We start from the raw sequence: 24,602 nt of genomic DNA, 5'->3' as shown, positions 1-24,602 counted from the left end.
AGCTTGAGAGCTGAACGACTGTTTTCTCAGTCTATTTCTGGAAATTCTAGGAACCACCAGTAATCCTGCAGTCCTAGTTCTCTTTACTCAAACTCTAGTCGGTTTTTCTAGAAAGTCCGGTTTGTTTGGGGACGTGTGACCGTGCAATTGGACTCTAATGCAGGCCAAAAAAGCGAACCCTGGTCCACCAAAGTGCTAGTGAAGTGCTCTGTTGGATATAAAGAGTGATGCAATCTTTTATATAAGATTGAATGTTATGGGGTATTGCAGTAGTTTCATGCTTAAGAAACACATTCAGGTTATCTACTATAATCTGAGATACAGTGTTTTTTAATTTTGGCAGCATAGCTTTTTGTGTTATGAAAATTACTATTTTTCCTCCTTTTTTTTGTTAGTCATGCATTTAACATAAACCAAACATATGAAGAGAAGTGTTTTGGCAAGATGCAATTCCCAGCTTTAGTTTGTGCCATTGTTTTCTATCCTGTCACACTATGACACATAAATGTCATGTTTGATAGTACTGAAAATGTGTCACTCCTGCTTCTCCATCCACACCTGAGTGCTGTCACAGCTCTATCCCTGGTTGAAGTAAGAGGAAGGTGTAACAAATGTGTTGGGAAGTATAAGGCAGAGGGAGAGAGGAGTTAAAAAAAAAAAAGAATATTCAAAATACCAAAAAAACAGCTCATGTTGGGAGTAAGAGAGAGAAACATTCACTTGTATGATTAAAAAAGAGCATGTGAGAAAAATGTTGGTAAAAATGTGCGGAGCAGTGGGTGGGGATGGAGGCAGATCAAGAGATTGAGCTGTCTCGTTGAACCACACGGTGTGCTCAGACCTTTTCAGCTTTTCCTTTCATCCTCCCCTGTTCATGAGTGCACTGAGTACACATGCTTGCACACAAGAGAAAGGACACACTCACGCTGTGTGCTGCCTTTAAAGGGGATCAATGAGAGCTTTTTGTATTTTGTTAAAGAACATTCTGCTGTGTTTTATCATGTTTTTCTATTGCTTAGTGTACTGTCCTGAATTTTGCTGAAATGTAGCAAAAGGTACTTTAATATAAGAATTGAACAAATGCTCAAGATGGCATTGCTATGAACATGGTAGAAAAGAAAAATCAATGCTTGCAGCTGAAATATCACTCTTGTGTTTCCTCACTTTGGAGTATTTGCGGATAATGTGTCTACATTACACTGCATGAAAAGATTGTGTTTTGTTACCCATTTCATGGGCTTAAATGATATAAATACTTTTGAAACGGGTATGTATTCTGTGACTGTCCCAGCATCACCAACCTGCACGCTGGTGTTATACTGTTGGGTCGATAAACTGCTTCATGGCTCAATAACCATGTGAAAAAGAGAAGTCTGGACTTTGCTCAGCCAAGTGTAGCCTTTGGCTTTGTAATGGCTGCTTGTCTGGCTCACTTGATATGCAGTTGTCTGTGTGCCTGGCAAGTCACTCTTAGAAGCTGAACTTGGCTGAAGTACAGGGAATATAATGCCTCAGCAGTGACAGTGACCTTCTCCACGCTTTACCTCTCAAGTCCTGCCTGATTTGTGTTGCCTGCGAAAGAGTTGAATGGCATAGAAAGTTGATCTTTGATTTTCAGTGATTTATACAAAGATGATGGTGGCTGTATTACCTCAGAGCCTCTGGGTAAGGTTGTAAGAAAGGTAGGCTGTTTGTCTTTAGTGTTTACCATCTACAACAGTGATTCCCAAACCTGGTCGCCAAGGATCCTTACTCTGCATGTTTTAGATATGTTTCTGTTCCAGCACATCTGATTCAGTTTATTGCATGACCTCCTTCTCAGCCACCAAATTCTGCAGAAACCTGTTCATTACCCATTCATTTAATTAAGGATTTTAGAAGGAAGGAGACACTTAGAACATGCAGGACAGGGATATTGAGGAACTACGGATATAGAGAAAATGGTCACAATAAACCATGCCAAACTAGCTGATAAAACTATGTGACTTTGGAAACTATGTAAGACTTCAAATTAAAAATGACTCTGTTTGTTTTTTATGGTACTTTGATTCCACTTGTTGGAAGCGAGTAAAGCCCTCAGAGCCTCAGCTTCAAAGTGGGTGTGTGGGCATCAACAATGACTTATGTCTGAGCCAGAAGGATATGCATTGAAGGAGAGGAATTCAAAAACAGGAAAATGGCCAGTGATAGAAACAATCCCTGGAATACCAAAAACCCACCCTTCACCAGTGTTGTTCTTGGCTAAACATTCCTTTCCATTACTACTGTTTACTCCTTAGGATGTTGATTTCAATACGCAGCACATGGTGGCTCAACCAGGGCAGCTGTCTTCCAGATCTTGTTTCATTGATCCTTCCGATGTGGCATTTACTTTGTGCCACAGACTCCAGTCTATTTAGGGGCCTATTCTTTTGCTTGCAATTCAAAAGAATGTAATAAAAAAAGATCCACTATAGTCAGGGTAAATAGTTCAGCATATGGAGATGGGTTCGGGGAAGTCGATGCAACCAGAACCAACATTATTCAGGCCAGCGTTTTCAAGGCTGAAATATTCCTTCTCCGGCATACCTGTGGTGTGGTCTGAACAGGACAAAGAGAAGGATGCAAGGCTGGATTGCTGAGGATTTTCAGTTAGTAATTCTGTCTCTGTATGGATTTCTATTTGGTCTATACTTGTGGCTTGGCCCATTCAGAATCCTTACTGGATGGCTGACCAGAAGGCTGTAGATCAGCCTCATTTGGCTGGATGCTTCGTTGTAGTAGAAAGTTAGCTGTCAAGCTGTCTGTCTGGCCTTTCTGCAGAATATATCTGAGCCCACAGCATATAAGGATCAGGATTTGGCTGGGAAAGTCAGAGAGCTGTGATCAAACACAGATCTAAATTTAAAAACTAGTAAATGAGGATGTTCATTACAAGCCTAAGATTTCAAGGGAAACTTATTGTTATTACATTATTAGAGACTTGCTGGACTGTATTTCTTTACAGAATGTAATTGTCTTGAACCAAAATGGGTTTTATAACTCCAACAGCCTCAATGGGAACCAAAATGTTTCATACTGCTTCCAATACCAGCATTCTGTACCTTTCCAGAGATACTATTTGAATTTGAATGCTTGACATTTTCATGGGTAATCTGATAATGAAGGTAGATTTAGTTTTAGTCTCATTTTTGCCAACTTTTATGTCTGTAAAAATACGTTCAAAGCATGCCAGTCCTGGAGCTTTACCATCAAGTGGCTACTGCTAAAATAGATGAGATTCATATTAGGAGGCTCTTTGTGGCCTTCTGTGACTGGAAACCTCTACTATAACATGCCTTACAATAATTTAATTCATATATGTTCCTCATTATAGGATGTGGCTGAAAATAATACATTTTTAGTTATTTTTTTAAGAAATTCAAAGTAGTTTTTCTCTTTCAAACGTGCATCTTTTGATAGATATTTTGCATTTGGCACAATAGAAAGTCATGATATGTGTTCATGCACATTTCTTTAATGTTCAAATATTCAAACATGACAAATGGAAAGAAAAATATGTAGCAAAGGTTTCCATCATGATTAATCAGAGATGTTTGGTGTAGCTCTTTAGCCAGTGTAAACATCTGTCTGCAGGGGCTTGCCCAGGGGAAATACCTGCGGTGGGAGAAGAAAGTTGACCTAATAGGAAATTGCTGGGCATCCTCTGCAGATCAAAATAGCTCTGCTTTTTCTACATTCCCTGACCTTAATAGCCCTTATGCAAAGTTTCTGACTTCCCAGATGTCAGATCTCTATCAGCCATAGTAAGTATTTTCTATCTGGACTTGGAATATCATCACAGAGGGAAACAGGAATTTTATCTTGAGGCACTATGAGGTTCTACTATTCTGATAAGGAAACTAAAAAGGAAACAGTTACAGGAATGCCACAAACATGCACATCCATATATGTAAAAGGCATCTCCTTTGGTTTACAAGTCAAGTACGAAAAGGTTTATGTGATTTTTAATTGTTTTTCTCTTGCATTAATTTGAGAAATTGTTATAAACAAGAAAAGTAGTTGAATTGTGTGTAAAGTAAATGTTATACAAGTTATTGTCCCTTTTAAATGTGATGTTGTGTTGTGATTTTTTTTATAATTTTAGAAATGAGTCAGGGCCTTGCAGGCATACTGACCAGACTTTACCTCAGATGTCACCTGTTTAACTTTTTTTCATGCTTTCTATTATTTTTCTAAAGCACCATTTGCACTTTACAAGGATTACAAGGAAATAAAAAAAATTCTTGAAAAGTTGCTGCTGTCTTGTTAACTAAAAACAGGCCATTTTACTGTGCTTTAAAACTGACAGGTCTAAATGGAGCAGTCTGTTTGTCATAATTCCATTTTTCCATTTTATTTAAATTAAACTTTCTTAATGCAACCCAGTGTTGAAAACGCTGTGACTGTGGTAATAGTTTCTGTTCCAAAACAGCTGAAATATCTGTCATACCATAAATTTAGTATTATATTGTTTCCAGGCACAAGAGTCATTTTATCAGAATCAAGCAACTATGTCAACTTCAGTTGTTATAAAAATGCTATGTATATGAAATATAACTTAAAAGAAACTTGACTTTGTAATTTAACTCACTGAAATTGTGCCTCTGCCTCTTTAAAAATTTTCTGAAAGTCCGCCTTCAGGAAGTTATCACAACATGGCTCCTCCTTTGACAACATTTTTACCAGTTTGTACTGAGAAGTGGCTGGTAAAATAAGATCAGTGGGACAGTGGTGAGGGAGGGCGGCTCTGGTCGGACTGGGAAACTGCAGCTCCAAGGTGGAGCTGCGTCTCGAAGGCGGTACTAGATCCACCAGACATTTAGCACAGCTGAATGGTTTCCACAGGAGATTAAAGGATTTCTTAAACATGCACAAAGGAATCAAGGCAACACTCCACATATGTTTTTATGAAGAAATAACATTCAATTTAACATAATACAGTTGCACCTTTAATTAAGAGTAACATAATATGTTATATAGTATAATATATAATATAATACTAAATCAGGTCTCTTTACAGGTAATGCTAGATGGGCACATCAGGGTGGTTTCCTCTAGAGAAAACAAACAGCCTTATCTACAAAGTGACCATTAAACACAAGAACTAGAACTAAGTCGATTTGTGAAGCTTTTAAAGCTGATTGTTAGGCTTGCACGGAAAAAAAAGTCTCTCAGAAAGTAAGAGCTATTTTAAGCTGAAGCCAGATTACAACCGGATTCTCCTGCTCATGATTCAGCTCCGTTTCACAACAGCTTCTCATTATTTGCATCACAGACATGTAATGTCCCACAATAATGGCTTTGTGTGCTCAAGTAACTGTACAGCATTGCATGTGTTGTCCATGAGCTTGAGGCATGCGGCTCTGGATGTGGCTGTGTATTTATGACTGGAAGTAGCGCTGGTTACTAAGGCTACAAAGTTTTTATCTGCAGATGCTGTCATGTGCTGTGGTTATTACTGCTGACTGCTTGTGTTTACATTTGGTTGTCTGGGTGATGTCAATATATTGACAGTTGTGTAAATACAGATTTCAGGAACACTGAAAGGCTTATATACTCAGTAAAAATCCTACAGCCTTGTCTTGACCCTGAATGTTTTTCAGAAAAACCACGATTATGGATGAAATTAGTATTGAAGAAAAGTGTGCAGATTTACAGGTACTGACATTGATGTTGCACATGTACAAATACGACTCCTATCTGGTGACCTGCAGCTAGGGTAAGCTTTATCAAAATGACCTGCTCACTATCTGCATTTCATAATAGCTTCTCCTAAACAAGGATAGGTTGTAGCTTTGCGTGATTTCTTCTTTGTTTATTTTTTGATAGTTATGTGGAAATAGAAGCATCCATTTTCCACACAATCATCAATCTAAAACTGGAAATACCCACAGGTTCAAGGATTCTTGTTGCAAAATTTTTCCTGTAGTTCCCAAATGACAATGTCTCCATTCCCTGCGTGTGATCCAATTTCAAGAAACATTGCACAAGGCTGCTAAGAATCTGCTGCTGGATTTGTAGGTTTCTGTTTGAACCCGCTCTCCTTCAGCACATGATTATGGTCGAATAATACAAATACTACACAGTCCTCCGTGCTGGGGCTTTGGGAAAAAAGAGATTTGTGAGATTTATGTTGTTGCTGTTTACTTCTAATCTTTTAAAAACCCAGGCACAGTTTCATAATGCCTCGTAAGGATCGTAAGCTTGTGCTATTTTACTCATGTTTTTTTTTTTCCTGGAAGCCCCATGTGGAGAAAAAGACCTGATTTGACAAAAGGCTGTTTGGATAGCATAAGGGATTTGTATATTTTCTGTCCTATAAGTTCAAACTTATTTATATCAATACTTGCAAAGGATTGTAGAAAGATGAGTACCTCCATGGACTTTTTCACATTTTGTCAATTTACAAACACATTTCAGGATTTTTTTTTTACTGGGATATTATGGAAGAAACCAGTCTGTTTTGCTTGTTCCCTTTGCTATCTACATTTTGTAATGACAAGAAATTGTATGTAATTTCAACTGCACCCCCTACGTCAACTCTTTGTGGAGGTATTTCAGTGCAATTGAATATCAAGTTATTTTGCCATATGGCTGATTTTTACGTCCATTTTTCCTTGGAAAATGTCTCAGTCTTAGATTCTCAGCCCACAACTTCAACTGGATCGTTTTCACAAATGAATATGCTTTTATTTAAACAATTCAAGCTGTTGTTTCATTTTTGAGGACGTTTTTCTTTCTTGGAGGTGAACCTCAGGGCAAGCCCCAGGTATTTTCCGGCCTCTCACAGGTTTTCTTCCACCAATGCTTTTGTATTAGGATTAATTAAGCTTTTTAAACCTTCATGATGCTGCCGTTACCATGTGACGGTATAGGAACATGTCTACAGTGACAACCGACAGTGTTGGTTTTCTTCCACAGTTTTGCCTATTTAACACTTCTTATGGCCGTCTCTCAATAATAGCTTTTTTGCTGTGATTTTTTGTAGTGCATGGCTAATAGTTGTACTTTAATCGTATCAGCTTAGCCTTTTCTCCATTTTAAAATGATAATTTGAACATTTATCCCTGTAGATGTTCAAAGCATACAATATTTTTATAACTTTCCTCTGCTTTAAGCTGCTCTACAACTTTTTGCTGTGTTCCCTGGTCTTTATGGTCCTGTTTGGTACCTAATATTCATCTTTTAACAAGTCCTTGTTATTTTACAGATCAACTGGATTTGTCTTGAAAGTAAATTATACCCAAGTCAATGCTATATATAGATTAGGTAACTTCTGGAGGTTGTTTTCTTTTGGGTTATCAGAGTGATGGTGACTTAATAAATGTAAAATTTTTCTTCCTCTTCATGTTACTCATCGGTCCTCTTTTAATCTAATAAATCCTAATGAAATACATTAAAGTTTATGGTTATAAGGTGACCAAATATGAAAAACTTTGAAGAGATTATTATGTTTTGAAGGAACATTGTGTGCATGGATATCCCACAAAATTAATCATTTGGAAAATCTCTGAAATCCAGTGTACATATTACTTCTTGTAGATCTACCTTTTCTTTGGGATGAAAGCTGTGATAAGTCATGAGAAAAATCTCTGCTTGATTTTTGATATTTGTGCATGACTCAGATTTAACTTAACCTGCCCAAAATATTTTAATGTCCGATCTTCCTTTATGTAACATTTGAGTTTAGGACCGATCAGTTTAGGACCTAGACCTACAAAGCTGTGTTAAAAATGATAAATTAAAATGATAAAATAGTAATTGTCAGTATGGGGAAACTATAATTCCCGGTATGGGGAATCATGAGCTATTTGAGGCAGCTGCTATTTTCTCTGAATGGTGTATAGGTCATAAATCAAATGCCCTGATTTAATCTTATAAAAATGTGATGTAGTCATGCTTATAGCATTTATCTCACACTGATGTCCATTCTATCTTTTAATTAATGTCTCAGCATGCAACCTTTTGTGAATATGCTTTAACCACAGGCCAAGTAACATCAGTTCAGGTTTCATAAAGCCCTTTAATTCCCTAAAAATCGAACCAGTTTTTAGTAGAGTATCGATGGGCAAAAACTTGCATAAAACACATAAAGACATGTAGATTGTCTTTTTTTTTTTTATCACAGGCAAGGTTGGAATAGAAATGATTATGTCCACTTTTCTTTGTGATCTGTAACATTAAGATGACCAGTAGGAACAAAAAGTCATCATTGCTACTGTGCTTATCATCATCATCGTCGTCGTCTTCTTCTTTTTTGTAGTCTTAGATCTGATTGGGTGAGACAATGCATCAGTGTGTGTGTTGAGTCAGGCTGGGTTAGAAGAAGTTGCAGCATTTTCAGAGAGCAACAACTGTGCGCTTGCCCCACTTTCAGTCTTTTAATCATGTATAGGCACTTGGGGCACTCCTGTGCGTATCTATGTGTGCACAGAACTCATGTTGAGTTGAGCGTCAGAGAGGGTTCTGGTACAGTACATGTCAGAAGGGAATGCACTCAGAACTCCCTGACCTTAGATTACCCTTTCCGTGTATATTTGTGTCAGTGCTCACTTATGCATGCGTCTTTTTTTTTTTTTTTTTTACCAGTCACTGCAGAATTAGCGCCCTCATTTAGATTTCTTGCAGCAGCTTTGTTTAGAATTTGTTATTCAGACTTTTACTTTCTGTATTGCCTGTTCAAATGTTACGGATGTAACCTGAGACAGCATTTAAAGCAATCAATAAAAAAATGTAATCCTTATGACATATTTCACCAAATGCTTTCAAAAGTTCAAATAAAACAATTATGTCTGAAATGTTTGCTATAAACTCATTGTACATCTCAATTAGTCTATCAGGCAACGTGTACACATCCTTGAATTACTGCACGCTGTTTTAGTGGCTGCTTCAAGAAAATAATTTCAGTGTGACCTTGTATCTTTTGTAGCCCTCTGGTGCCCATTACTGTGACTAATGTCTAGCATAACAAAAGGCCTTGACAAGCTGTACTTGACAAGAACAGAAAACAAAACACTGTTGCAGGGTCAACAAGGTTTAGTCAGCTTCCCTTTTCTAAATTCCTTTTATGTACTTTTTTTGTGATTGCAGGGATATATGCCTCTTAAAAACCAAAATTGTTGTATTTAATTCCCAAAGCGGTTTGGATTGCAGCAAGTTAGAAAAATCCTACTAACCAAGTTTGGAAGAAAAACCTGGTACTACTGCACTCTTATCTGTTTTTCTCTGCTGCTCACCTGGTTTCCAGCCACAGTGCTATGATCAACTCTGCTATGCTCCCTAACAATCAGCAGAATTTTGCGATATACACGAGTGGTTTCTGCACCTCCAACATCAGTTTCACCTTTAGTGTAAACAAGGAAAAAGCATCGGTAGTTTCATCAGCAACTGATGAGGGACACAGATGACAGAAGCTCCACTAAATCCAAAATCAGTTTTTTGTCACTGATCTCTAATCACACCAACCCCAAGAGGGATTGTTCAATGGGAGTCCAGCAGATACTAATCTCTACGTGTAGTTGGCAAGGAGGAAGATGGATTATTTTGAAGAATATGTGATGTCATAGCATGAAGACATTGCAATCCCTGTCTCTACCAATTTCTACTACAGAAGACTGGACCCAAAATGTACTGCTACCATGAGCTAAAAACAAAACCATCAAAGTTTTGTGCATTCTCAAAAGGATGAGAAATTCTCCCTCAGTTACTTTTTTCAGTCTTTCAAACAGCACAAATATACTTGATCAGTTTTAATCTTGTAAAGCTGTCCCTTATGAATCTGTTGAGTGTTGTGTTTGTCAACAGTGTTGGGGTTATTGCTTAGGTACTTTAAGATGTTTTAGTGCTGAATGTAATACTTCTATATTTTTGTATAGGTAGCAGATTTTCATTCTTAGACTTGAATGCTCAGAAAGTAGAAATGTCTTCCCTCTCAGCTTCCTTGCCTGACATTCCTGCCAATCACAGGAGGGAATGTTACACTTCAGTTCATCTCATCAGCACTTACACTCACTATAGGGGTTTTCCTTCTTTTTACTGGATGTCATGCAGTTTAAAAAGCATCTTGCTGAATGTTCTTAAACAAACAGTTGACAGTTGATATCTGAGCGTTCTCCTCCAGAACAGGTAGATGTCTCTCTGCCTTCATGTTTATTCGACAGACAGCAGGGGCTGTTGCAGCACAGGTGTGTGAGCTGTGTGCATGAATGCTGTGATGTTGTTGGTGCTGTCGAGCTGTACTATGGATTGTGGAAGTGATATGAAGGTGGAATACAAAGTTACTTACTGAATGTAACAAACTTTCTATTCAAATCCAACCTAAATGATTGACTTGATAAGTCTATTCACAGCTACTGCTTTTTATGTCTGTTGTGGCCTAAAGGATTGGTATGCCTTACTGGTGCAACAACTATTCTTGAATTTTTTTGTGTGCTGTGCTTCATTTGATTAAAAAGAAATAGTGGATTTTGAATTCTAACCAAATCCAGACTTATAATAAAGAAAGCTGCTTTATTTCTAAATTTGCCTACAGACTTGCCATTTTTACTTTGCCTTATCAAATGTCTAATAATTTTGAAATGTTATTCCATGAAGCATATTGTTACAATTATAATAATAATGACTATTATAATAATAATAATGACTGTTATTATTATTGTTGTGGTTGTTCATATTAAAAGCTATAACGCATGTTCATAGTTATGCTGCATTGTGAAATTTTATTCTTTGTGACAACAGCTGCTCCAAGAAACTGCAGCAGTCAAAGCCAATCGTAACAGTCCATACTGCATTGCTACACTTGTTTTTAGGGCTTCAAAGTGAACAACGTTTATGCAGATTTGCTTTTAATCAAATATGGCTAGTACCAATGGTAACTTTATTGGGGGTGGAGGTCGTCTCCGTAGAACGGCCTGTACTCTAAGGAATCATTTTGCTCAAGATTAAGTCGATCACTTGTCAAGTTGCTTTCACTCGAAAAGAAAGAACTATCATGTAATGTTTAAGGTGTTGATCTTTATTGTGGCTCCCGGTGTGTGTGTGGCTCTCGGTGTGTGTGTGGCTCCCGGTGTGTGTGTGGCTCTCGGTGTGTGTGTGGCTCTCGGTGTGTGTGTGGCTCTCGGTGTGTCTTCGGCCTGTTGATGGTGTCAGTCACTATGGAAGCAGCTCTGACTTTGCTTATAGAACTGATGCCAGATTTTATTTTTTTTAACATTGGAAGGGCAACAGCAGTTTGTAGTGTCATGTGGCTGATGGGGCTTGGCGCTGACATGACCTGAAGTCACCAGAAGGATCTAAGGTTCTGTTTCATTGAATAAATTCATTTTGAAGCTTGTAAAAATATAAGTTTGTTTTAAGCTGCCAGAATGAACTCTCTGCAGGAACTTATACTTGAGGTGCTTAATCACATTTTGCAACTTTTTAACCACAAACATAAGTAAATATTATTGCGATTTTATGTGATAGACCAACATACAGTGAAAATTTAGAACATGTAGAAGAAGATGCTGTGATCTGATAAGAAGAAAACAGTTTTTTGTTTTTTTTGCTTTCACACACAAGCCGTCTGTGGTGGAAAACTATCTCTACAGTGAAACATGGTGGTGGCAGTGTCATGCTGTTTGTGGACCTTTTTTCAGCAGGAACAGAGAAGCTGGAAAGTCTCTCAACTAAGATACCACAAATAAATTCCAGCTCTGATTTCTGCAAAAAATACGAAGTATCGACCTATGGGAAGTGAATAGGAATGCACGTCACTCTTTAAAATTCAAATTTTTATCCTTTACCTTTTGTATAAGATCCTGTGAACTACTTTAAGTTGGTCTATGTTGTAAAATCTCTATAATGTACTCCGGTCCATCTTATACATACAGCTTTTTTGGTGAAGGTTAAACTAAGATAATGAAACATTATTTGGGTTAAGGGCAGCGCAAAAAGTTGGAAGTGAGCCACACACACACGCACGCACGCACGCACACACACACGCACGCACGCACGCACACACACAAGCATACACACGCACCCACGTATGCACGCACACACACCCATAATCTATGCGCTCAGTCCTTCTTGTTCCTCTTGTCTCAGTGTTCTTTGTCCTCTCCTGGACACTCTGAGGGACAGCTGGTGGGGCGGTGTGAGCCCCTGTACTTTCCATGTGTGCGTGCATGCGCATCCTAATGTGTGCCATTATGTATTTCAGGTGTGTTAGGGAGGGGGCATGCAGTGGTCTGGCCAAGTGTTCGTGCATCAGTGTGGATCTTTGGATGGGAGCACCTGTGCCGCCAGCAGGGAGCTGTCACAATCACTGTTCTTCCTGACGTATGTTGGTGACTTCCTGGGGCCCCACTGTGAACCCCGTAATAACTTTTAACTTTTAAAACTTGACTCACTCCGGTTGGCGTGACTGGTTGGTACATGACAAATGAAGAGGAATATTTGTAGAGGGCGTTACTATTTTTGCGTAACCTTTTTACACGCACGCACTCTGTCTGTGTCAGAGAGGTTGCTTGTGAAGAACACAAATAGTTTCCAACCAGCTGAGAGAGTTCAACATGTCTCTTCTGTTTTACACAGTGGACACAATTGTTATTTGTAATAAACTATTTTTTAAAAATTATTTTAGTATAAAAAATTATTTATAGGTACACATAGAAAAGGAATTTAGAAAATTAATTAATAAAAAAGAAAAACAAAAGAAAAGTATAAAATAAGTAAAATTGAACAAATTATCAAAAATTAACTAAATTTTTTAACCATTTTTTTCTTGAATTCAACATTTATTCTTGAACAGAATTCATGAATAAATTCAAGAATTTATTAAATAAACTCAATCATTTAATAATTAGTAAGCATCCAAGTGTTGGGCATTTGGTGCTGTTTTGTACAACAAACCTTTACTGCATAAAATACACCTGTAATTTGTGATTTGTGTCTATTGACCAATTGCTTCACATTCCGAATCCAAGACACGGCTCAATTTTCCTTTTCTGGAACATACCACATCAACGTTTCATGTGATTTCAGCAAAGTTTCTGTCTTCAGTCAGGCAGCTTTCACTTCCTTAAAGTCGCTAAGCCTTCAGAAACCATTTTCTTGCCCTCTGCTGAAATGATTACAGATAATGAAAAAGTAAAAGTTTGCTAATCTTTCAACACATTTTGAGATCTATGTGGGAAACTGATGTTCCCAGAGAGTTGCGTATGAGTTCTTATGAATCCCACTGTTGCAAAGCTGCATTTTCATAATGCAAGATGTCAATAATATTACTTACCTGTCGTAGCTGCTGCTGTTCGGTCATATTTCTTGTGACGCAGGACTGTCTATTTTTTTTTAAATATCTAATAATTTACGTTCTTACTTCAGATTGATTTTTTATTCACCACAATCTGCGGTAAAACAATGCATTAAAAGAAGCTTAAAAATGGATGACCTTCAATTTGAGTTAATTTGTTGAACGGAGAGAAAAAAAGACTTAAGCAAACGTGGGTGCTTCAGTTAGTCTCTCTGCCACAAATTTAAAGTTGAAGCATTTTGCGTTGTTCATAATTTACATTGTCATATTGATCAGTGAGTCAAGTTTTTTTTTTTTTGTAATTCATGACGTCTTGTGTTCTGTGAGGTATTCATTTGATGTGACAGAAACAAGAAGATGAGTTCTGTGGAGGTGTTTATTTTCATACGTCAGGGAAAGGCCACTTCATCTTACATACAGATAATTCTCTAGAAATTGTGTTTTGTAATTAAAACCAAAAGTAAAATCCATGCATTGTGCGTTAAAGCAAATGCAAAAATGGCTTTTTGTGTGTTAGGGGAGTATTTATCTGGAAGAAAGCTTTAAGTGTGAATGGTTTTGAACAGTGTTTCTCTGAGATCTTGTGTTGGAGTTTGTGCGTGTGTGGTCCTTCTCTCAAGCCGTTTGCCTTATTTTGATGTCGGGTTCTTTGGAAGGTGATCAAAGCTGGGCTCTACGTGACTCTGTGCCCCCTCTACCAACGAGAGACATGGGAGGAATGCAGACTTACAGGGAAACGTGTGATCTGGTCTTTAATAGTAGTAAACGTCTCTAAGAGTCATTCAAACACGCATTTCTTCTGGGGTATAAACAGAAATGTACAAATGTGCAGGATTCAGAGGCTTCTAATGTTATTGTCTCTTTCCTTCAACACTCATGGTTTCAGCCGGTCTTACTCATCTGTTTTAGGCCTCATATTGATGTTATGTTGTTATAATTGCCTTTTAAGCAAAATTTCTATGAAAGATTTTTGTCTATATATATGTATATATATGCAGCTGTGCAATTTATTTTGGGCTTTTGGATGAAGTACATGTGGTTTTGGTGAACTTTTCAGTTTTTTGCATATTTTGCATGCTCAGTTTTCTTCTTTTGGAAAAGGCATGTTCGACTCTAGAAACAGCGCTGCTTTAAAAATAAAACAAAAATCTGCTCAGCTGTTGTAAAACCATGATCCATCTCCAGCATGTGTATTTTTTTTTAAGTACCTCAGTCAAAAATGCTCTGAGGACTCAAATGACTGGCTAAAAACAGCAGCGTGGGAGACAGCTATTCATTCTTTATTTGAGGTGCGTGGAGGCAGCCGCTTTCCAGGCGAAATGCAAATGTGTTTCCTGATGGTGTCATGAAAGCCTGGACTGTTTATAAAAAGGCCATCTATTTTCATAAACTTTCATTTTGGATGTAGAAAAGCTCTGCAAGGGAATGAGACGGTTTGTTGCTATGTTCTTTTTTCATTCACTTCAACTTATCAGTGGATTTTTGGAAGCGTTAATCAGTTTTTAATTTGAGGTTTATGGGGATTAAATTAGTTTTTAATGTATTCCTTTAGGCTAAGGGGTCATATTCTTATTAGCATCATTGTCAGCATAGTATGACCTTAATATTCATAATAAATTAAATTATTACAATAGAGCCCATACAGTGTAGTTAGTACTGTGACAATCTAGGCTATTAAGATTGTAGTGTCTCCAATTTTTTAGGAGTTCTGCAATTTATTGATTGATCAGTTGTGTCACTGACACATCTTTACTCTTTTTTTTTTATGTTATTTTTTAAATCATTTTTGCTAATTTCTATACATGAAGTACTTGCCACTGAAGTGAATCACACTTCAAACAAATATGAAATAACTACTACTGAAATTACCTTTGTTCTTAGTAATTTTACTAAATATCAACTAACTCAATCTTAAAAAGACCTATTATTTCTTTAATAAAATCTTGTTTTAGTGCAATGTTACAAGGGCAATTATGTTTCAGAGCCCGTCTTAAGTATGAAACAAAAATAAATTCCACTCAGCCTGTTTGTTGTGTTTTCCAGAGATAAGTGTAAGCATGTAGGATTTAAGTCAATTAAATACATCTTTTACTGTGATTAAATTTTTTTATTTATCCTCCACCAATAAAAAAACATTTGCTGTTACACATAATGGTTTATTTTTCTTTATCAATGTTAACTTTATTTATTGATTGTTTAATAACAAGTACTTTGCACCAATGAACTACATGGTAAAGATAGTAAAAATAATCTCATGAGTAGTAAAATTAGTAAAAAAGTAAGACTTAAAATATGTAAATATGGATTAAAAATGTTATTCAGTATAAAACAGAGAATTTGCAAAAAATAAGATATCAACTTGTATTTAAATCAAAGGCCAAGGAATATTGGTTAGTTTAGAAAAATATTTATCTTTAAAAGTCTGTATATCTTTAAAAGTCTGAGCAGCTCTGATTTTTTTTATAATCTATAATAAAATATCAAAATTTTCTGTCTGATTGTGAATGCAGAATAATTAGCCAGGAATACACCACAATGTCTTCCTCAATGCTGTCTTAACTGTCTTAAATCACTGTTTTGGTCACATCTATTCTTAACTGTGGTGATTAACAGGCTCACTTCAGGGAGCTTTTAAATCCATGGGTACATTACCAGTTTGCCAGGTCTCTACTTTATGAATTGTTCTCTAGCTGCCTTGTGTTCGCCTCCGTTTTTTTTTTGGGGGGGGGGGTTTGTGCAATGTTAAAACAGCTACATTTTATTTATTTCCATAATTTCTGTGTGTGAAATGTGTGTGTGAATGGATGAAAGAATGAATATAATGTGAAACACTGAAGTTATCTGGACTAGATGAAGCGCTGTACAAGTACAGACCAGTTACCATTCATAATCAACCTCTTAGTTAAGTTAGCATTGAATATTTTCATCTCTTCATGTTTTAACAGTGTCGTCAGTGCAATCCAAGAGCTTCAGGGTGTTTTCATCCTGCTTGTTTGTCTCCTGCTGCAAGGGCCTAAAAGACAGAAACTATATCGCTGCTTTCACTGTAAACATCTGCAAATTTCTCCCTTGACAGACAGTAAGTCTCTCACGATGTCTCAATCCTGTTCTTGCTGACAAAATACATTTACATCTTAATCTGTCTCTCAAGACTAGTCCACTTTACTTTGGTCGAGTTGTGTCAGCACTTCATTGATTATTCAGCTGTAGAGCGCGTGACTATATAGTTGAAGTGGTGTTTCAGTGCATACTGCTCCAGTGTTAGTGGGTGCATGTCTGCAAATTTTAGCTGGAAAAATCCTCCCAACAGGTTCACTGAAGCCTGTTTAGGCAGCTTTTGTGAGCATTATACTTTGACCTGCAGGGACAGTGTCGAGAGCAAATGAGTGAGTTGCATAACGCAGGTCATGTTTCTTTCAGTGTCACATTGTATAGGTGGCTCGCCCTCTCTCTTTCCTGCTTCCATAGTTTTACACAGTCACATTCAGTTCAGTTGCATAGACTGCAATAAAACCTGTAACAAACATCCTGATTCTTTTACACTGTTCAGAGATATAAAATAAATTATTGGTTGTTGCTTTGGAGCTTTGCGAGTTGAGATTATAAATCTGATAGAATTCAGCCATTTGCAGTAGCAACAATACAGTCTAGACTCCCTCTGTTACCTCTGTGCTTCACTTTTTCCTTGAAATGCAGCTGTTAAGAAATGCATTGAAAAGGTTTGTATGCTTTTTTTTCTGGCTCTATTGGTGCATCTATTTCTAGATTACATAAGTTATATTGCAGCCTTGAGAAGATTTTCTTCTATTGCGTACATCAGCTTTTCTACTACAAAATGAACAAACGGTTTTTTCCATTCAAAAAAAAAAAAAAAGTACAAATCACATACATAAGACCAATAGTTAAGTCCTCAATGCTCCCTGGGGTTCAGAACGTCTGGAATATTCTTGCTCCAAGGCAACGACAGCAACGACTGCTTCATCACACATCCCCTGACGTTGGAACAGTTTGATAAAATCAGTTACATGTGAGGCTGCGTGATTTTAGAGAAAAAAAAAAATCTAAAACAACATCGTCAAATACTGTGATTACAATTTAATTTAAGACCACACGTTCCGATCTCATCTTCTTTCTATCATAATGATCACAGCTGGACTTCCAAATTATATTGAACCGCAGTCATCTCTACAACACCAGTGTTTGATGAAATTTAATTTTATTCACTAGGCTGCTGAAAGTTGTCACAGTTGGGGGCATTTTGTAGTTGGAAAGGAAGTAATGCAAAATGTGGGGTTGTCGCAGTCAATATAATAAATCATAACATTGCTCCATAGCTTCACATTCACTACCACATTAACACTTTGTTTCTAAGGGTTGTACTCATTGGTCAACTATATCATTGCAGGATGTTAATACTGCTAGAATATCACATTCAACTAATAGTTGCTCTTTAAGCATTCTTTTGAATTGATGTTGATACAATACATTTCACGTGGCAGTTACAGTTATGTTTGATTTTGCATCTGTAATGTGGAAAATAGTGAAATGTCAGAAGTACAGATTGAAATATGTAGAGCTAACTCTTTAGCAGGACAATAGAAATTAAATATTTTTTCTTCAGGTAGAACTTCAGCCATCATGGAACAGAGCAGCGACTAGCCAGACATGAATCAATCTGGCTTTTCTATTTAATATGTATTTTCAGTTGTATTTTAGGTTTGACTTTCCTAATCATATTCTTAAAAACCTTTTTGTACTTTAACACATACAGCGTGAACAAACAGGAAAGCATAAAAGAGAAAATGTGCTGTAGGTTTTGGTGATATTTTTTCATCCTACTGAGAATGAATGGATTAAAATATTGCCTTTATTTTTGAATCAAAGCACATGATTTGTACTGAACTCAAAACAATTAGCACATTATACAACATGCGCACCTTTGATGTGTTTGAATGTAAAAAAAAAATTAGTTTTCAGTTTTATTGAAGGGACATTTTGTCTTTTAAATATATATATTTTTTTGTCTGAAAAGCCTCAACATTGTTCTGTGATAGAAGAAATGCATTTTAAAATAATGAGTTCTCCCACTACTTCCATACCTTCATTTATTATTCTAACTCTCTTCTGGCCCGAGTTTAACTTGCTTCTTCAAAGCCTCTTGTCTGTAGTTGTAGTAACATCTCCCAAAAAATAACTAGTATCAAAAATGTCCTTGATGTCCATGCAATGCTTCCACTTCTAGGGTTAAAAGTTTAAATTGGTCTTCTCAAACATAACCTTACAGGAACACAAACATGACAGTTGCACCCGTGGCTCTGTTTTTCCGTTTTCACAGCTTTACCTGTCAGCATCTCTGAATGCGTATGTGTAGGTGGGTTCATGCAGGTGGGTCCATTCCTGTGTGAGACAGAGGAGGGACAACAGGCTGGAAAGCAACGGTATGGCAGGCTAAAAAGGGGCTGTGCACAGACATACAGAGAGCAGGCTGTCAGGAGGACTGAGTTCATCACACAATGACAGGGAACAGAGTCTGAGCCCCGTAAGTGGAAGCTGTCTTATCACAATATTTAGGCCAATGTTTTCCGTGAAGCAGACTGACAGGGTTAAACCAGGTGATAGCTCTGCTCCGTATTGATTTGACCCCTCAACTCCAGTCAGGATGGATATTGATTTCTGACAAGATACAGGTTAACAGAGGATATCATCACACTGAGCCATAAAAAAGGGGGAAAAAAATCACACAGTTATAGCATATTGATGTAAAGGGATTTTTATTTTTTACTGCTTTTTTTTTGTCTTTTCTCCAAGTGAAATTCTCTGATAATATTCACAAAACATCTTTCACACAAACAAAAAATTGGGAGCCTTTCATTGGTCTGTTTTGCGAATGCGTTACACTTCATGTTGTTGAGCTATTTCATAGTTTCTGTGGCACTATGCTAATTAAATCTCTATAAAACAGCCTGCCAAGCCAATGAAAACACAGTGCAAACCAGATTATGTTACTGCTACTCTTGCTGTCACTCAGAATTACCCAAAAACTTAACTCAAACAAATCTGAAAATAGCGTGCTGTGTTGTGCCAGCGTGGTGCTGAAATCTGACCCTCATGCAGAATCTGTCTGCCTGCACTCTCAGTATTATATTTTGCAGCAGTAAGCCAAAGTGGAACAGAGGAGACATGAGACATGACCCAGCAGGTTACTATAAAAGAATATGAATATATTTAAAATGTCTGCAAAAATTCTGAAAACATATATATGCTAAAGACATTAACCCGAGTTCTACAATACAATAGTGGTCGGATTAAAGTGGAGTTGGCAGCAATGAAGCTCTCTCTCCAAAGGGCACATAGGTTTCTGATGCTAGAGTCACTAATGGTCGTTATGTTGCCTGGATTTTTACTACACACGACTTGAACAACTTTTTGGTTGAAATTCCTCTGTTGTGAATTTGTTTTTTGGCTTTGCACGCATGACTCAACAAACTACAAGGCTACGGGCCTTCCAGGTGTTTATGTGACAAGCAAAGGTTGCTTGTCTGCATTTGTGAAAGTGTGTTTCAAATTGTGGTGCGTTTGGGCTCAGTCGTTCCATCTTACTTTTGAAACCACACTGCCAACAGTACAGAGCCATGCTCTACCCAAGCAGACTGATATGTCAGCTAATATCAGCTTGCTGTACCTTCAGTGTCATTCTAAGAACAGAACAGCAAAAAACCTAAATATTTCTTTGCAATATGCATGTTTTACTTGAAAACTACTATGAAATTTAATAAGTTTTACGGCATGTTTTTGTGTAAGAAAAAACATAAAACCATAAAAAATAAGAATCAAAGTTTGTAGATTTAGTGAACTCACAGTAATTGATATTGCTTACATTGGTAGTAAGCAACAATGCATTAGCTAATCTTGTCACTAAATGGAACAGCCAATCCAAATTTAGACTTTTGAAAGGAGGATTGTCCAAAGAAGAAACAATTAGCTGAAATTGGTTTTTTTTTTATTGCGTTGCATGTAATGGATATGTACTCTGTAGTTTGGAGTGGAGTTGCCAGTTGAATTCTCAGTCACCGTTAATATAGGACATTGTGGACTGATGTGTGAGAGTAAATGCAAAACTGTGAAAAAATGTGAATGAGTTTGAAGTGCACTGCTTTTATGATTTGAGTATTTAGCTTAATGTTCAGCTGTATTATGTGAACGGAGATGAGTTTGCATCACTTCAAGTGGTTCTGAAAACAACAACATAACACTGAATTGTGTTATGTACCAAGTGCTGCCATCTGAACATATGCATAACATTAAACACTTTGCATGCAGGATGTAGAGTTAAGCTCACACAATGAGTAATACATGCCATCACATCATTTTGCATGCAGTTTCTATGCATCTGCTTCTTAGGTTTTGGAGATTGAGTTCTCAGCACAATAGGAGGCAGGCCCAGTGTCAACACGGGGAATATGACGGCGTGATTAATACATGTCGAAGATTGTGTTCATTGAACTGTTTGAAAAAATTGTCTGTGCAACATTTGGAGAAGCCTCAGAGTTGGACTTTAGCTTGACACCTTTAGTCCAGAGGTACAGCATGTAATTAAAGTGTCATTTCTCTTCTGTCTTTTTTCAATCAGTGTTTGGATGTCTGTTTTCTTATGAAAAAGAGTGAAAATTAAGATTTTTTTTTCAGAGGACATTATGAACATTTCACCAAATTTGTATGTGGTTCAGCATTGATTAGTCATCTAAAAAGCTGCTCTCCTGTATGTTTTAGATGTTTCTCACGTTTAACTTAAACTTTTCAATTCGTGGCCTCTGCAGAGCGTGATCACAGGCTAAAGAGGTAACTTATTTATTTTATCTAGGTACTTATATAAAATGTAGCGTAAGTAGGTCCTTGAGAGCTGGAGTTGAACTCTGTTAATTTAGTCAAATATCCTCCCTCCACCTTTTTGCAACACAGTGAGGAATTTTGGAGATGTGCTCACTTACTTCCACAGAAACATAAAGATCTGCTGGGAAATTAGGGCTGTTTAGTTAAAGTGAGCCAAACTCATGAAACATGCCTCAATGAACCTTAATAGCTATGTTTTTGGGGGATAAAAGGAGGACAGAAGCCTCAAACCGGTGTCTCATGTGGGTAAACAAAGCCTGGTTGCCATGCTGATTGGGCGTCAGTGTATAAATAGCTTGGGTGTTGTTCTGAATACTCCTCAGAGAGGGCAAGAGAGCAACAGAAAAATGGAATACCAGCGACAGAGATAGTGTAGGACAAGGTAAACAGATTTTTACAAAGGTCAGGAGTTTTTAAAGATTGAGAAAACGAAGCGTGGGATAAGTTTTAGAAATTAACATGCAGATGTGTTTACATTATGTTTCTTGTTTAATGGTCTTGAGAAACTATTTCACCTTGTTATGAACTCATTTAGTTTTGTGATATTATTTAATTATAAAGTTTGTTTTGAGAAGAACTTTGTAAGCATTTGTTTGAAGGTTAAACTGATAATTGCACCGAATGAAAATAAAGGTATAAAAGGTACAAAACCCTGCAGCATGATAAAATACTCTGCCTTGCTAAAGTATTTATACATCCTAAATGTTTTTTTTTGTTACATTTGAAACAGATTCTTTATCTGTCACATACCATCCCAGTGTGATACACTGAAGTAGCAACACAAAATGTGAAAACATTTTAATGATAAGGATACTTTCTTGTAACACATTAGTAGATTTTGCAAAACCACTGTAAAACATTTGGTAAACTGGGCCAATAAAGTTGAAAGATGTGCTGATGCTTGTTTTTCCTGCAGGGAATGTTGGCTGTAGCTGCGGACAGACGAAAATGAAAGGACATTGAGACATCTGAGACGCTTCTCCTCCACTCCTGGAAAGACTCAGTCCTCACATCAGTCAACGTAAAGCTCTGGACGGTTGTCAGCTCCCAGCTGAGCAGGACGCTCCACCTTCTCCACCTTCTCCGCCCACGTAGCTCTGACTCCTCTGCTCAGGTAACAGTCAAGTGGGGCACTTTTTGCAATTAGAGTTGTCAAATTATTGGCTGCTGTGTTTATCTGTTGCGTGTTTGTGAGTAACAGTTTTTTCATTTGTTGCTTGATAGTGATCTCTGACATCTGGTCCTCTCTAGGAAGACGTGCTGATTTTGGGAAGTTAGCCTGGTAATAAATCTGTCAGTTATGCAGAAGCTGTCAAGGGATTGATCTTAAGTGGGCTGGAGAGTGGAATATTTTTCTGTCAGGCCATTTTGTAGCCCTGGTAACCAGAAGTCTTTGGCTTTGAATTTTCTGTGATTGATTCGAATTAGGAGTAAAAGCAGCAGTTTCAGTTTGTGGCATACTAAGTGCCTTTAAGTGTTTTTTTTGTAGTCATTGCAAGGATTGTTTTAAATGAGTGTTATGCCTATTGCGCAGAAAATGAAGTTTATATTCCCTATGTTCATAATATAGAACTATATTTCTTGGCTTAATTTCTGTGCAAAATAATAATAGCAGATGAGTTTGCCTTTTATCCTAATGTGGTTAAAAAGTGAAAGGTGAAACATCGTCTACATGAAGAAGTTAATTGGTGTTTAAATGTGAATGAAATACTGTTTGTGAGTTCAAATGTTTAGGCTAAATTTAGACGGGATACATGGTTATAAAGGCAAATGTGCAACATTTTCTGCCTTGGCTTAATTTGGACAATCGCTGACTGACTGGAAATATCTATAAAAATATGTTTGAACGCTTATCTTTAACCAAATTCTCTATTTGCTACTTTTTATTGATTTACTCCCTTCTGTTTTCCTAATTTTTGTGTCATCTTCGCTGTGCCTTTTGTAACTCTCTTCTCAGTTCTTTGTTTTTTTTTCACCTGTTGTATATTGGACTGCACACTCTCTTATGCAAATAGATTTAATAAAGGGGCACTTAGTGTGGAAAGTCACTAAAGCAATCTGTACTTCTTCTGTCCTCTTATTGCCTTGCGGTTTTTATGGCGGGGATGAATAAGTCCAATGGTTAAGGTCCTAGAATTTATCCCCATTTCAGTCCCTTACAGTGGAGGGTAATTCTTTTAAAACTGGCATACACAATGCACAAGTACATGGAAGTGTTCATCCATGTCACATCCATGTTAAAAATGTGGAAGGAAAAAATATGGTTATGCGTCAATTTTTGGAAACATCAGCTTGAAAGCTTTCTACTTTCAAACTAAGTGGTAAACTTAGCTTGAAAGTTCTAGGTTTACTTCACACAGTTAAAGTTGAATCATTTCATGTCATATTGCACCACATAAACATTTTGAATTAACTGCAAAGATTGATTTTTGTTTCTTCATTAACTGTTTTTGTACACATAAAATGAAGTATGACGACACAAACCAAAAAACTGCAAATATGTCATAACTCACTTTGCTTTACCAGTTTATCTGTGTAATTATCTCCTCCTCGATTTGCTCTTGTGCTTTTTAGTTTAATTTGACCTGACTGACATTGAAGCTGCTTTTACTTTTACATTTTTATTTGTCTTCCTGCTTTTACTGTCAATGATCACATCTAATATGCATTTTTATTCTTTCTTTATGATAAAACACATGCTGCTTTTAATGATTGGATGTTCATCTTTTAATTTCTAATTCTGTTCATGCTCGTAAACTGATCAAGTGGTCACTTGTGTATTTCGGAGTCAATATCTTTGCTCTTATTCTGGTTATGCTTACCTTTATGATAGTTGGAATGAAAACTCTGCATGACTTATAAATTATGATGTTAATGAAGGAGCTTTTGGTTTCCCCCAAAGATTGACACATGGGTGCAAATGCCTAAATTCGCGCACACACACAGCGGTCACACACGGCTGTCTTCACAGGAAAATGACTGTCTCTTCCACATTGATGCACCTAATATTTTTCACATATCTGCAGTTCATTGTTCATTCAAAAAGAACTCTGCTCAGTCTAAGTTTGACTTCCAAAAAAGCAGGGTTAAAAGAATATGTTAAAAGGTAGTACAATTTCTGAGAGCACTCACACACAACACTGTTTGTGACAATAACATCGGTGTATGCATTATTTCTTCCAACTTATTAATATAAGTTCAATATATATGTTCAAATTTAACAACCAGATATTCTATTTTATGCCTTTTTTGTTTATAGGCCACCAGTGATTTAGAAGGATGGCAACAGTAAATTTAGCTATAATTCACTTCATCATGCTGGGGGACTTGCTGAATAATTCTACAAATGTGTTTTGAAGTACAGACTAATTAATGTCTTAAAATATTTGCAGAAATGCAA

The 24,602-nt window shown here is 36.9% G+C and overlaps 1 protein-coding gene across 3 annotated transcripts in view; it reads left to right on the top strand.

Moving 5' to 3' along the window:
• Positions 1–24,602, top strand: part of atxn1a (ataxin 1a) — a 96,021-nt gene that overhangs the window by 6,443 nt on the left and 64,976 nt on the right. For 2 of the 3 annotated variants that reach the window (XM_055053739.1, XM_055053741.1), the window contains exon 2: positions 22,119–22,316. The gene's annotated coding sequence lies outside the window, so the exon portion shown is untranslated. Of the gene's footprint in view, positions 1–12,220; positions 12,340–22,118; positions 22,317–24,602 lie in introns of all 3 variants that reach the window. The other variant, XM_055053740.1, reaches the window with a different exon arrangement.

The sequence above is a fragment of the Poeciliopsis prolifica genome, unplaced genomic scaffold (assembly GCF_027474105.1).
Source record: "Poeciliopsis prolifica strain line A6 unplaced genomic scaffold, Auburn_PproV2 SCAFFOLD038, whole genome shotgun sequence".
Taxonomy (NCBI): Eukaryota; Metazoa; Chordata; class Actinopteri; order Cyprinodontiformes; family Poeciliidae; genus Poeciliopsis; species Poeciliopsis prolifica.
Note: the sequence above shows the minus strand (reverse complement) of the source record. Positions and strands in the feature narration are given on the sequence as shown.